Here is a 15,720-nt window from a genome sequence, read left to right as displayed (position 1 = left end):
TAGGCCACAGTTTTAAGTAATTTCCTAATTGGTGGACACCCATTTGATCTCCATTTCTTTATTACCATAAAAAGTGTCACTATGACTATGTTGGTATGTATTGGATGTTGCTTTCTGTTTTTCCCTCTTTGGGGGTATATGACTGCCAATGTAATTCTTTAATCAAAATGGGTAGGGGATGGTGTCCTTTTAAGGTTAGTTCTGTTTTAGGCATGATGATTTCATTTTAGCAGTTGGAGCCAGGAATAATTATTGCTTCCATTGTTTATCGTATGTGTCCTCAGCTAAGTGCAGCTCCAAATGTTTCTGTTAAGTCTGCCCAGGATGGCTCCATTATTCAACGGGACTGACACTTTTTGCTGAACCATGTGCTTCAGGGGAGAAAGCATGAGATTTGGAAACCAAGGACTGGGGTTCAAATGCTGACTCACTAGCTAAGTGATGCTGGGCACATTGTTTCCCATGTCTGCCACTTTTTTTCTTATCAATAAAATGAGAGTTTGGATGTGACACTTCTCACAGTGCTTAGCTCATAGCACATGCTTAATCACTGCTTGTTGATTGATTGACTATATGATTTTTAAGGTCCCTTTAGCACTGGATTCTGTGATTCCATGAACAGTGAATGATGAGATAACTGACAAGTCTAATTGTTCCTTGTTCTCCGACAATTCACTTTAAAACATGTTTAGTGGAAGAGACCATCCTTTCAAGACAAATAGTTGCATAAGGGTATTAAAGCATGATAATGCCAATTCTGATAATGTTCCTACTTATACATTCTTTAAAATAAATTGAGGCAAATATGGGTCCGTCGTTAGAAATTATTTTGTTGTTGTTGTCCAGTCTTTTCAGTCATATCCAACTTTGTGACCCTATTTGGGGTTTTCTTGGCAGAGATACTGGAGTGGTTTGACATTTCCTTCTCCAGCTCAGTTTACAGATGAGGAAATTGAGGCAAACAGAATTTAGTGACTTGACCAAGGTCACATAGCTCGTAAATGTCTGAGGCCACATTTGAACTCAGGTCTTCCTGAGTCCAGTTCAGGTGCTGCACCAACTAGCTGCCCTAGAAATCATTGTCTCTGGTAATTTGTTGATTGTAATACCTGGACCAGAGGTGATGGCTTTAGAAAAGGCATTGTGATGAAAGTAAGAATACTTCTACCCCTTTTGAGAAGTCTACTGTAATTAGAAAGTTATTTTCTTGGAATGGTTCTACAAAATTACTATGTATTCTTGACAAAGAATCACTTTCTATGGCAGAAGCAATACCTTTGGAAGTTTATGCTAATATGTCTGGAATGTTTGTGCTAGAGTCCTACACAGACTTTCCAATATCAGAATCAATTCTAGACCACCAGACATAGGTTCAACCTATGTGTTCATGCAAAAAATTCCTGAATGTGCTATCATGGGAATGGGATCCATTACTGAATATGCTTGCATATTAGGGTTAGGGTTAGGGTTAGAGTGCATTTAGGGTTAGGATTAGCTTTAGGGTGAGGGTTAGGGGTAGCTAATTTAAGCTTGTGAATGGCTTAGGTACCACAAACAATTTTTCTCTTGAGCATCCACTCAACATGCAATTTCCCAAACTGAGAACCTGCCAGGTTAACCATGAGATTTGAGGTCATGGAGTATTACAATATCATTATATCCATGGGGCTGACCCAATATAATCTTAGCTTGCCATTCACATATAGCTTGGCGAATTAGCATGATATACTTGATGTCCTTTCAGCCTCATAGGTGAGTGTTTTAAGCTTGATGCAAAAGTTTTTAATGCATGTGATTTTAAAAGGAGGCTTATTGTCAATGTAGAACATAAAACTAAAGCTATAGGTTATGGAGATGCTTTATTTCTGCAATAACTGTCAGGGTGGCTTTGTCCATTGCGTTTTGTCCATCCATTCTATACGTGTAGGTAATTGGTGCTTTCTGTATGAAGCACAGCTCTGATCCCATATGGTAAAACTCGTGTAGGCAAGTTCAACATAATGAACTTGCACAGAAAGAGCATTGTATTTGGTTACAGGTTAAAATATTGCTTCTGCTACTTACTCCTGGTACAGTCTTGGGCTTAACCATTTCTCCTCTCTTAGGTTCAGTTTTCTAATCTGTAAAAGCAGGAAGTTGGATCAAATGATCTTTTCTATTTTTTCTTATTCATTTTATGTATTTTGTTATATTGCCTAAATTTCTCCCAATATCCTTTTCTTTCCCCTTTCTCAGAGAACCATCTCACATAACAGAATAATAATGAAAAAAAAAAGAGGAAAAAGCAAAGCTGATCAATACATCAAAACAGTATGAAAAAATACATAATGTTTTACACCCATGGACCTCCCACCTCTGCAAAGGATTGGTAGGAAGTGTCTTCTCTTAGGTCTTGTTCGAGGCCATACTAACAATTATAAATGTCCAAAAGTATACTCTACTGCCTCAGGAAGTGATAGATTCCCCTTCATTAGAAGTCTTCAAGCGGATATTAGGTAACCACTTTTTTTTTAATTTCAGTAGACTTTTTATTTTTTAATTTTTCCCACTTAATATTATTTTATTTTTTCCAATTACATGTAAAGATAGTTTTCAACATTCACTTTTATAAGATTTTGAGTCCCAAATTTTTTCTCCCTTCCTCCCTTCCCTCTCCTCTCCCTCTCCCCTCCCTGAAACAGCAAGCAATCTGATATAGGCTGAACATGTACAATCATATTAAACATATTTCCACATTAGTCATGTTGTGAAAGAAGAATCAGAACAAAAGAGAAAAACCATGAGAGAAAAAAAAGTGACTCCATAGTTCTTTCTCTGGATGTGGTTAGCATTTTCCACCATGAGTCTTTTGGAATTGTTTGGATCATTGTACTGCTGAGAAGAGCTAAGACTATCAAAGCTGGTCATTGTACCATGTTGCTGTTACTCTGTATAACATTCTCCTGGTTCTGCTCACTTCACTCAGCATCAGTCCATCAGTCCGTAGAAGACTTTCCAGGTTTTTCTGAAATCTGCCTGGTCATCTTTTTTTTTTTTTGTTAGGCAACCGAGGTTAAGTGTCTTGCCCAGGGTCACAGAGCTAGTGAGTGTTATGTGTCTTGAGGCTGGATTTCAACTCAGGTCTTCCTGACTCCAGGGCCGGCGTTCTATCCACTGCGCCACCTACCTGCCTCCTAAGCTCATTTTTTACCTGTTGAATTTGAAGTGCTGGTGGAATTTCCAAGTGGAGATTTCTTATAGGCAATTTGGAATTTAAATATGGAACTTAGAAGTAAGAACTAGGGATCTGTATTTCAGAATTTATCTGTGGAAAGGTGAAAACTAGAGCTATAAAAATGAATGAGATTGCCGAGGGCAAAAATAGAAAAGAGAATATCACGAAGGACAGAATTTTAAACTTGATAGATTTAGGAGTAAAGGAATTGGGAAGCCATCCATGAGTAGAAGAGAAGAGGTAGGAGAGTATTGCAAAGGTGAGGTTGGGGTGTGAAGAGGGATTGAGAGAAAGATTTATCAAAGAATAGGGAGACAGGAAAGAAGTAGTCAAGAATGTAGAGGAATGAGAGTTGAAGAAGCTCCTCTTATCTGACCCTATCTTCTTAGTAAATTAGAAGTTTCAAAGTTGGGGGCTTGAAATAAAAAAACAAACAAACAACTTTATGACAGTTGTTGTGGGGAATGAGGTAAAGGACCAATAAAAATGCAGTTATTCCTTCTACATTGTGACTTTTCCCAATGTGATCTTGATGTATTGCACCTTGGCATAAGGAATTAAATGGGAAATTTTGCAGAAGCCACAGATGACACGTGAAGGCCAGCAGATGACACAGAAAAAGTTTAAAAACTCTGAAATGTGTAAAATATATGTATAGTACTGTATAATATCAACATGTTTCACCTTTTAATACCATAATAATTCAGACGTCTTCTCTGGTACGAAGGGAGGGGGAAAATTTTTTTAACACAGGATTTTCCAGATTGTGGGGGCTCCTAACATCATCTAACCCTTAACCCCCATAATGTGGAAGCAGTAAGTATAAGAGAAAAATAATGAGCAGTAATGAGGGTTCAGCTGAGATGATAAACCAGAAATTCTCCAAACTAGACTGCAGAGACAGGTGATATAGCTCAAAACCATGAGAAACTCTGGCCAAGCCGAGTCTTTTTGGTAAGGTGAAGTTTCTGAAGAATGATTGGCACTCATGAGAAGCATACGTTTGTTTAGCTTACAAGTTCATCTGCTATCTGTTAAGATCCCTCATTAGACTTTATGAAGAGCATCTAACTACTTCTCTTCAGGAACTTTTCTAAGAATTTGAATACCAGGAAGAAGGCTGGCTGATAATGGAATCAGAATAATAGATCAATTCATCAATAAATAAACATTTATTAAGCACTTAAAATGTGCCAGACACTAGGGATACAAAAACAGGTAAAAGAGAGTCCCTGCCTTCAAACAATTTACAATTTAGTGGGGGAGACAGCCGGCAAACAAATATGTACACAGCAAGCTATATATAGGATGAATGGGAAATAATTAAGAGAGAGAAGGCACTAGAATTTAACGGGGTTGGGAGTTGGGAAAGGCTTCCTGTAGAAGGTAAGATTTTAGTTGGGACTTGAAGCCAGAGTTCAACTGGAGATCAAGTGAGATAATGTAGCAAAAGAATATACTAGATATAATTTGTTTCAAAAAAGTACACAAAGAGAGAGATTGACCTTCATTTGTACCAGAAAAGCTAGTTGTGATGTTAAATATAAGCTTAAAAATAAAAAAGGAGGGGGTCAGTCGATCAAAAGCATTTATTAAGGGCTATGTACCACGCACGGTGCTAAGTTTTGGAGATACCAGGAAAGTCAAAAACAACATCCCTGCCCTCAAAGAGTTAACATTCTACAGTGGATAAGCAGGAGTCTTTCCTGTGGCAAATATGAGCCTCATTTAGCGCCACACCCCTTTTTGGTTGGAGCTCTCACGTCCTGCCATTTCATTTTGCTAAATGTTTCCTGAATTAAACCTTCTCTTCTGGCCCAGTGTTTCTGTGGACTAGAGAAATGACTATATCCTGATGCAAGGCCTCAATATAGTGTGTGTTATAGTATGTCTCCTTAAAGGCTCTCTATCAGGGACAAAGTGACTCTCAGTGAGAGAAGCCCTTGCTGTTGTTTTTGTAACCTCCTCCCCTGCCCCGTTTTTTATTTTGTATTTATACAGATGGTCCGTCTCTTCACAGGGTCATCTGAGTTGGTCAGTAAATATTTGTTGAGCCCCTGGAGTGAGCATGAGATTATGCTAAACAAAGTAAAGCATGAAAGGCATTAGACATAGTTCTTCTGGGAACTGAAGTTATAAAGACAGTTCAATCTTTCATCAGAAATGACCCAAATGTGAAGTATAGGAAATATACAAAATGCATTTTATGTAATATTTTAAAATATATTTTGAAAAGTTCGTTTTCAACCAAATCTTCCCAGTTCTAAATAGATTTCCTAGGAATGGAATGAGGGTAGGAAGAGGCTTGGCTAGATAAGTGGTGAGGGTCATAGGATCATAGAGCTGGGACAGGAAGGAAACTCAGCAGCCATATAGTCTAACACCCTCATTTTACAGTTGAGGAAACTGAGGCACATGGAGGTTAAGTGAGTTGCCCAAGATCACGCAGGTAGCATGCTATCAGAGTTGGGATCTGAACCTACATTCTCTTGACTCTCAAGTTAGCTTTTTACAGAGGATAGATACAGACAAAATGAAAGGGAAGTGTAAGACATCAGTTGCAAAGAAAGGATATTCCTACAAAGATTTACTGATTGAAGTTCAGGAGAGACATTTAATATACTTTATACTATTCCTTAGGCTTCTTATAGATTGGTGGTTTCCGGTTAAAAAAAATTTTTTTAATGGAGTTAGGGAAAAATAATTATTACCCCCCCCACCCTCTTGTTTTTATTGGCTACTATATGACTACTGTATATTTTTCCTGTTCCAGCCTATCTCCAACACAATCCATTTCTGTTGCTGTTCTGACCATGCATAACCTTAGGCATGTGTCCAAAGCAGGCCCCTGGTGTTACTCCCATAATATCTCTCACTTCTTCCATTTTCTTAGATGTTTTCTATTTAGAAAGGAATTCCTTTCCATATTTTATGAAACTAGTTTATTGAAGCTCAAATTTCTGTATGTTTCTCACATATTCTCAGAAACAAAATTTCATTTCAGACCTCTGTGAGAAATATGTTACTGATGTATGGGAGGGTTTCACCCTGCTTTTAGAGCCAGGGTGCCTACATTTAGGCCAATTTAGCCAGTCCATTGTATGGGGGGGGGGGGATCCCATCTTCTCCTGGAGGCTTTTCCTCTTCTGTTTACTAGCCCCTAGGTCTATGTCTGGAGTATAAGGTACATCTAGGATGAAGCATCTAACCTAAAAAGAGAAATGGAATATCTGGAAAATAATATTTGTTCCCCTAAATACTGAATATATAAGTTGCTATGTTCCCTCCCCTTCCCTTTCCCCCTTGGTCCCTCCCTGACTGGGAGCCTGGGCAGGCAGCCTGACCTAAACTTCAGTAAGTCATTCACTGAGCTCACAGCTGGGGGTGGGGTGCAGTTGTCCTGCCAACCCTGGAGCCACCACACCCTGGGTGGATTTCTCTCCTTAGGAAAACTGTTTCCAATTCAAGACTACTCCAAATGGGCATGTCTGAAATACACCCTAAGATGACTAATTTTGTCCACTCCACTGACACGTTTCTCAAAATTATTTGGTTTATTGTAAACTTTAAAATTGTCATGAAAAGCATTCAATCAAGAAAAACCCATAAAAACAAGAGGACAAAATCCTACCCCATGCCTTTTAGCCTTTAAGGAATCAGTACCAAAATACTTAATAAACGACGAACAAGCAAGTAAGATGTCATTTTTGTGCATCCCTTTCTAGGCCCACAGGGAATTCCAACACTTTTGGCTTGGTTTTCCTTCCTTCTTCTTTTGATTATTTTTAATATTACTCTATGTATATTTTTTCATATATAAACATCCATTTCTATAGAGACAGGAAGGGATGGAGAGGGAGAGAGAGAGGAAAGGTTCTGCTTCTTTACATCTATATCATCTCATATGGGTTGTTATGTATTTCTTACTGTTTCATACTAATTGGCTTTTTTCATTCGTTTCAGTTGTGTCTGATTTTCTGTGACCCCATTTAGGGTTTTCTTGGCAAAGATACTAGAGTAGTTTGCCATTTCCTTCTCCAGCTCATTTTACAGATGTGGAAACTGAGGCAAACAAGTGAAGTGACTTGCCCAGGGTTACACAGCTAGTACACAGATTTGAACTCAGGAAAAGGAGTCACTCCAGGCCCAGCACACTATCCGTTAGGCCAGCTAGCTGCCCTAAAGCAACATCATTTTCCAAGACAGAGCATATCAGACAGCGAGCTGGTCTATGAGGAAGATCTGTCTCTCGTTTGGGGCTCTTGTGACAAATGCTGTCTGTGTGATCCTGGGCAAGAGAATTTCTTGAGATCCAAAGGAAAGACCACGAGTCAAAGACCCTTAATTCAAATTCTGGTTCTGCTACTTGAGACCTTAGGCAAATCTTTTAACTTCATTGAGCCTCAATTTCCTTGTTTGTAAAATGGGAGTGAGGTGGGGTGGGGAGTTTGAACTGGATGACTTCTAATAATTAAATTGTTTCCATGAGCAAATATAAAATTCTCTGGCTTTTAAAGTTCTTTTATTACCTCACCCCTTCCTACCTTTATAGTTTTCTGTGATTCAGTGACACTGGCCTCTTGGCTGTTCACAGACTGTCCATTTTCACTGACCTACACTCAGGTCTGGAATTCACTCCATCTCTTGACTTCCCTGTCTTCCTTCAAAAGTTACAGCTAAAATTCCATCTTCTACAGGAAGCTTTTCCTGATCCTCTTTAATGCTACTGCCTTAGTTTTAAGATGATTCTTAATTTGTCCTGTATATGTGTTGTTTGTACATAGTTGTTTGCCTGCAGTCTTTCTTTCCCATTAGACTATGAGCTCTTGAGGGCTGGGACTGGTTTTTTTTTTTTCCCTTTCATCTTTTTTTGGTATCATGCCTGGCATTTAGTAAATGCTTGTTGACTTGACTTCTCAGGTCTAAGATATCATCTAGCTCAGATCTATGCTTTCTCAAGTGTTGAGGGCAACTCTTTAAGAAAATGAGTTACTGCTCTGCATTGGCAGATAGGGAGTTTCATTACTGGTAGTTCTCTAGGCCCAAAAAATCAGAAGTCTAGATTAAAAAACAACAACAAACAGTTCCACTAAATTCCATAATTTATTAAACCATCCAATTTTTTTATTTTGCTATTACAAATAGAGAATGTAGTACAGATAGAACAACTGCCCCCATTTTTATCAAAAGAATCAAAAGGAATCAAAAATAAAGTTGAATTTTATTGCATATCAGCATGTTGCTCTCTCCAAAATGTTTGCAGCAATCTGCAGCCCTACCAGTAATATATTATTAAAGCCTTTAGAAATTGATGATGTCTTTTAATCCTTTAATATCCACATTCCATTGTGGAGTATATTAGTTTCATAGATGTATGTACGTTCCTTATAGATTCTGAAAGTCAAACCTTCAGTTGATATATTTTCAAAATTTTTTTCAATCTACTTTTCTTTTAATTTAATTGTTGTGGTTGCCCAAAATCCCTTTTAAGCAAATCTAAGCAAACACAATGAGTTCTGATTTTTGACAAATAAAAATATTGCTTCTTCACAGTTGAGAAAAATATTTTTAGGTTGTTTTTATTTTATTTCTTTTTTACATATTGAGATTGCTTATTCAATTAAAGTTAATTATAGTATATATTATAAATGTTGATTCAAACCTATATTTTGCCAGACATTCATTATTTACCTTTTTCTAAAAGTAACATCTACACTTCATTTTTTGGATATTATTTCTTTATGGCCTTGCTAAGCTGTATTTTTCATAAAGCATCTAAACTGTGACAGCTACAGAGAATATTCCCCCAAAAGAAAGGCGGCTCTGCCTGCAAAGGGTGGCTCCTACTGCTGCTCTGTAAGGGATAAAAGGTCTTCTTTAGACTTAGACCTTGACATTATTACAGTTTATGCAGATTATATAGAAATAGTTGAAATACATAGCATAGTTAAAGAGTCTGACTTTGTTAAATTTAATTTTGTTTGCCTTCTTAGTTTCAATTTGTTTTACTCTCTGTCCATGTAACCAGTCACTCTCTGTCTCACTCCTCTTTAAGGAAAATAAGGGCCTGTTTAGTTGGACTTGAGGTGCAACACCTATGTTCTCCTGCCTAAGCACCCTGATACCTGGGAACAGCTTCCTTTTTTTCTTTTTTTTTTTTTCTTTAAGCTAAGTCCTTTTTCCATTTTGCTTTGCTTGCCACCACCTACCTAACCCAGGGGTGGGGAAGTGCAACCTTTTGACCAGATCCAATTTTTACAGAACCAATCCTTTTATTAAAGGGATTTGTTCTGTGAAGTTAGGTCTTAACCCATAGCCTGTCTTCCTTTTGGCCTGTCTTCTCACTCCTTTCTGGAGTAATCTATTACCCAATATTCTTATCTCAGCCAAGCAACAGTATAATGGTTCGTTGTGTGTTTGTGTGGGGGAATGGTGAGGGAAGGAGTTATTTAAAACACAGGTCCTTTCTATTACCTTATTCTTTACCACAATAAAGATAGGAATGAAAAGATTTCCATTGGAGGCAACAGACAGGTACAGAATCTTTACACAGATTCTTCATATCCCTTATATCATGGCTTTGAATATTCTGTTAAAGAGCAAAAAGACCTTATGAGTTGCAATCATTGTTGAAGTTAATAGTATTGATGATATGATTATTTATGGATAGGACCCATTTATTTATTGCCATATATCAATATTAGGGCACGTTTCTAGAGGCCAGAGACAGTCTTTTTTATTTGCTTTTTACTTATATTCTACCAATAGAGCAAGACATAGTGATAGGACTGAGATAATATTGAAAAGAAGATGTGGGCTCTGTACGGCACTCAAGGCAGAACCCCATGCAGAGAGGTTTGTTTTTATTCTAGGCCAGGCCTAACAATTCCGTTTGTTATGAAACTCTCATAGGCCCATTCCTCTATAGAGGAATATCATGGTCTTGAGTGTAATGCAAAAATGTTGCCTTCTGAAGCTCTTAGGACAGAAGAATTAAGTGGGCATGGGTTCCAGTCCTGGTTCTACCACTAATTAGTTATATGACCTTGGCATGTCACTTAAATTTTCTGATTCTTAGTTTATTAACCCATCAGATAGGGAAAATAATACCTGACTGGCCTACCTCATGGAGCCATTGCAGGGTTCAGATGACATGCCTGATTATGGAATCACTTTGAAAAGCAGGAAATTCTGTAAAAATGCCAGGTGTACCTAAATTAAATAAAGCCACTACTTGATCCCATGTTTCATACCCAGGAATATGCTGGACATAAAATAGTCCCCAGGAGCATATTAGCATCAATACTCTTTACCTCAACTGCTTCAGCTATATGAATATATAATGGACTCACCAGCCATATAGAATAGAAATATACTCCGGGTTTTTTCCGCTGATACTAAATTAGGGCCTGACAAAAGAGTGGAGTCAAGGGCCCAAGGTGTCTTTACTAAGTTGGAAATAGCACAAGCAGTAATTAGGGCAGTGTTCCCCACACCTCCAATCTTACAGTACCTGAAATGTCTCTCAGATTAGAAACAGGAAAGAAATAGGAAACTGCTCCAAATGGAAAGTTTTTCCTGCCCCATTTGAAAAACAGGAACTTGTTTATAAGGTTTGGGCTTGAGATGTGTAAGTATTTCTTGTTCTAGTTTTATGTGAAATTTGAGTATTCTTTCTAATGTGAATATTTCTTTGGGTTTTGTAGATGTTGACTGTTCATCCAGGCAGATGTTTTGGGTTTGGGGGATTGAGTTTGGTCATTTTTTTAAAACTTATCAAATTTATCTTTGCTTCCATGATGTGTTAGTCTTAAAATGAAAGGGAATTTTTGCTGTTTAATTACATGGAGTCAAGAGATTGAAGGAACTTCAGAGATAGTTCTGCTGTCTTATACTTTTGCTCATCTAGAGTTTCTTCTGGTTTTTAGTTTTTCACTATAAAGCTTGACACATAAAATGGTGCTCTACCTCTTTGCACCATTCAACAATAACAACACTTAACCTGGGTTCTAAGCTTGGCTTTACCACTGATTTACCATGTGATCTTATACAAGTGATTTTACTCCTCTGTGCCCTAATTTCTCCATAAATTGGAGGTGGTATTTTTATGAAGAAGCTGCATATCTTTTGTGAAACTCAAAGGAGAGATTAAATTTAGCTTCCCCTAAAAGCTTCCCTCAAATAGTTACCCCTAAACTTTTAGGCATTCTGATAGACTCAGAGAGACATAGAGTTTTAGAGATGGAAGTGTTATTAGTCACAAAATCATTCTAATTTTTTCACTAGGAGGAAAAAAACCCCAACCCTCCTTTTTAAACTGAGACCCAGAGAGAGGAGCTTAGTTACCCAAAGTTGAACAACTAATTAATGGTACAGTTGAAAGAGGAAGCTATCTTGGGGAGGGAGAAGGGAAGGCAGGGAGAAAAATTTGGAACTCAAAATCTTACAAAGAGGTAGCCCACATCCCTATTTAATACTTCAAGACTTCTCTATTTGAAAGGGCTCAACTAACCTCATTCATGAATAAAACACTTTCTCTGAATCTTGTTTGAAAAATTTACTCGTCATCCAAGTCTGCTTGCCTAGGATTTGTGCAACTTTCTGCAGTCTCATTATAGTGACCACATCTTTTTCAAAAGCCATGTCAGAACACCTCCACCTAGCATAGATTAATAAAGTTTCTTTTAATTCCATGTATATAAATATCCACATGCGTTCAGTGACCCTGACAGAACCCTCTAAAATATTAGTTCTCAAAACTATGGTACTTGGGCCCCCTGTTGATGTCAAACTACTTTCATAATGATCCTAAGACATCGTTTGCCTATTAATATAATCCTCATCCTCCCCTTTCTAACTACATATCTGCATGAGGCCAGATTTTCTCCATATCCTTCACATCCAAAACAACATATCACAACAAATGCTAAAGCAAATATGAGAATCCAGTTGTTTTCTCTTGAGACAGGCATTAAAGGGGTTTGCAAAAATATGTAAAACATGGGACAGCTAGGTGGCACAGTGGATAGAGCTCTGGCTTTGGAGTCAGGAGGACTTGAGTTCAAATCCTCCAGACACTGGACGCTTACTATCTGTGTGACCTTGGGCAAGTCACTTAACCCTATTGCCTTGCCAAAAAGCAAAAAAAAAAAATTTTTTTAAATATATAAATATATATATATGTGCAAAACAATTCTCACTAAAATTTTTTAAAGAAAACTTTTTAGAAAATATAGTTATTTTCATAAAAATATGTTATGTTATCATGTAATAAGCTTATAATTACTTTTAAATTAATACACAAATGTTAAAAATTTTGTCAATTTAAATTTCTAATAGAGTAAATATCAATAGATATAACCCACATAAACAAGCTTTTTAATAATTTTTTTAGGAACAAATATATCTTAAATGCCAACTGCGTGCAAATCACTATGCTAGGCAATTAGAAAATACAAAATTTTAGTTAAGAGATTATAAGCTTCTTGATGGCATTTATTGTTTCATTTCTTTTTTCTTTTTTTCGGCTAGGCAATGGCTAGGCAACACACAGCTAGTAAGTGTTATGTGTCTGAGGTCACATTTGAACTCAGGTCCTCCTGAATCCAGGGCCAGTGCTCTATCTACTGCGCCACCTAGCTGCCCCTATTGTTTCATTTCTTTGTGTACATAGTAGGCACTTAGTAAATGCTGATTGATTGATAAGGTATAATCCTTTACCTCAAAAAAAAAACTCTTAGTATGTGGGATGCAACAGAGAGAATACTATATATTTTTTTTGCACTTAATAGTATTTTTGTTTTTTTCCAATTACATGTAAAGTTAGTTTTCAACACTCATTTTTTTAAGATTTTGAGTTCCAAATTTTTCTTCCTCCCTTCCCTCCCCCTTCCCCAATATAGCAAGCAATCTGATATAGGTTATTCATGTATAATCATATTAAACATTCCCACATTAGTCATGTTGTGAAAGAAGAATCAGAACAAAAAAGGAAAAATCTTGAGAAAGAGGGGAAAAGTGAAAATTGTATGCTTCAATCTGCATTCAGACTCCATAATTCTTTCTCTGAATGTGGGTAGCATCTTCCATCACGAGTCTTTTGGAATTATCTTGGATCATTGTATTGCCAAGAAGAGCGAAGTTTATCATAGTTGATCATCACACAATGTTGCTGTTACTGTGTACTATGTTCTCCTGGTTCTGTTTACTTCATTCAGCATCAATGCATGTAAGTCTTTCCAGGTTTTTCTGAAATCTTCCTGCTCACCATTTCTTATAGCACAATAGTATTCCATTACATTCTCATACCACAACTTGTTCAGCCATTCCCCAATTGATGGGCATCCCTTTAATTTCCTACTCTTTGCCACCACAAAGAGAATCGTGTATTGTAAGAGTTAAAAAACAAAGTGCTGTGTGAAGTCCTGGAGGGAGGTCATTACCAACCAGAGGATCAGAGAAGTCTTCACCAGATGGGTTTTATGGAATGGATAGGAATTCAACACTCAAAAGAAGGACATTCTAAGTAAAGGAACAGCATGGACAAAGCAAAGAGATGTGAGAATGCAGAATATATTCCAGGACTGGAGAGCTTTTCCGTTTGGCTGGAGTACAGATTACATAATGATGTTCTGAAAGTAGTAGGAGATGGGAGCCTGCAGATCAGAAGACAGAAGAACAATGGAGATAAAGATTTGAGAGCCATTTTTATAGCGGTGACAGTTGAAGCTGGGAGAGGTTATGGGATTTCCAAGGAAGAGAATGTAGAGAAAGGAGAAGAGAACAAAGGACAGAGCTCTGGCAACCAACTACCTTGAAAGAACTGGGTAGGGGAGCCATTCCAGTAGTTATCAGAGAGGGAGGGAGAGAACAAGAGGTGTGTGATATTTCTAACTTCAAGGAAAGAAGGAAGATCCACTCTGATGAGTAATCAACAGGGTCAAAAACCTAGAGGGGTGAAGGAGATTAAGGACTGGGAAAAGATCATTGGATTTGATGATTACATTGATGACCTTAGAAAAGGCAATTTAAGTGGAGTGGTTGAAGCTCAAATCGCAGTGTGTTTAAGAGGGAAAATGGAGGCATTAGATATAGATGGGTTTTTTTTTTTAGTGTTTGACTGATACACTGTTGTTTTTTAATACCACTGGTACTTCCCAATAACTATCCCCACCCTCATAACTCTATGCCAAGAGAAGCAGAAAAAAGTTAAGAAAAATCACCTCTATACCAAGAGGAGGGAAGTGCATTCCACCTTTAGTCCTCTAAAACCCTGATTAGGAAAGAAAATAAAAATAAAACCCTGATTAGTCATTGCTTTTAATCTGTTTTCTAATTGTAGATGATTTTTCTAGAAATTTGTCAGTAAAAGGGAATAAAGAGGGAGGCACAGCAGTTAGATGAGTTAGAATGTTCAGCACAGGCAATTTTAAAATTGTGGAGAACTCAGCATGTTTGCAGGCAGTTGGGAAAGAACCATCGGTGAGGGAGGGGAGATGATGCCTTCAGCATAACAATTCCCGGAGGAGATGGGAGTGGAAAGGATCAAAAGCATAGGTAGCCTGAGAGTGCAGGGCCTAGAGTCAGGAAGACTGAGTTCAAAGCCTGCCTCACACACTCACTAGCTGTGTGACCCAGGGCACGTCACTCAACCTCTGTCTGTACCTGTCTCCTCATCTGTAAAACAGGGACTACAATAGCACCAACCTTGCAGAGTTGTTGTGAGGATGAAATGATACAGTATCTGCAAAGTACTTCTCAAACCCTAAGGCACCACATCAAGGCACTAGCCATTAGACTTAGTGAGAAGTGGTCCTTTTTTTTTTTTTTTTTGGTGAGGTGATTGGGGTTAAATAACTTGCCCAGAGTCACACAGCTAGTGAGTGTTATGTGTCTGAGGCCAGATTTGAACTCAGGTCATCCTGAGTCCAGAACCGTTGCTCTAGCCACTGCACCACCTAGCTGCCCTGTTCCTCTTCTTTGAACAGAGGAAAGAAAAGAAGAGAAAGGCAGATGGTCCTAAGGTTTGAGGAATAGGAGAAGGGAAATAAGGAAGTTTGCAACAGGTGAATTCATTCTTCTAAGTCAAGTAGGAGGTTAAGTCATTTGTTATAAGGTGTGGGGTAATGATACCATTGGTAGCAAGAAATGAGAAGAGGTTTGGCTTTTGGGAAAGGCTTCCCCCAAAACAGGTAAAGTTTAGAGAAGGAAAGGAGCAGAACTATCAATAATAAATCACTAATATTGAAAGAAATGTAGATTAAAACAACTCTAAAGTTTCATCTCACAGCCATCAAGTTGGCAAAGATAATCAAAGACACATAGTCAATGGTAGAGGGGCTGTGGGAAGGCACATACACTAATGAACTGTTGTTGATGTGAATTGGGCCCACCATTCTGAAAATCAATTTGCGATTATGTGAGAAAAGACTGTTCATATCCACATATATCCGAAGTTGACCAAGGGAAAGGAGCTTTTATTAACAAAGTATTCATAGCAGCACTTT

At 37.8% G+C, this 15,720-nt stretch overlaps 1 protein-coding gene across 6 annotated transcripts in view; it reads left to right on the top strand.

Annotated features, from left to right (window-relative positions):
• Positions 1 to 15,720, top strand: part of PPFIBP1 (PPFIA binding protein 1) — a 208,328-nt gene that overhangs the window by 115,431 nt on the left and 77,177 nt on the right. The window contains exon 1 of one of the 6 annotated variants that reach the window (XM_027844332.1): positions 2,334 to 2,495. The exons of the other annotated variants lie outside the window; for them this stretch is intronic. The gene's annotated coding sequence lies outside the window, so the exon portion shown is untranslated. Of the gene's footprint in view, positions 1 to 2,333; positions 2,496 to 15,720 lie in introns of those variants that run through there. 6 annotated transcript variants of the gene reach the window in all.

The sequence above is a fragment of the Vombatus ursinus genome, unplaced genomic scaffold, assembly GCF_900497805.2.
Source record: "Vombatus ursinus unplaced genomic scaffold, bare-nosed wombat genome assembly UNPS02014941.1, whole genome shotgun sequence".
NCBI classification, from domain to species: domain Eukaryota; kingdom Metazoa; phylum Chordata; class Mammalia; order Diprotodontia; family Vombatidae; genus Vombatus; species Vombatus ursinus.
This window is presented reverse-complemented; position numbering and strand designations above follow the sequence as displayed.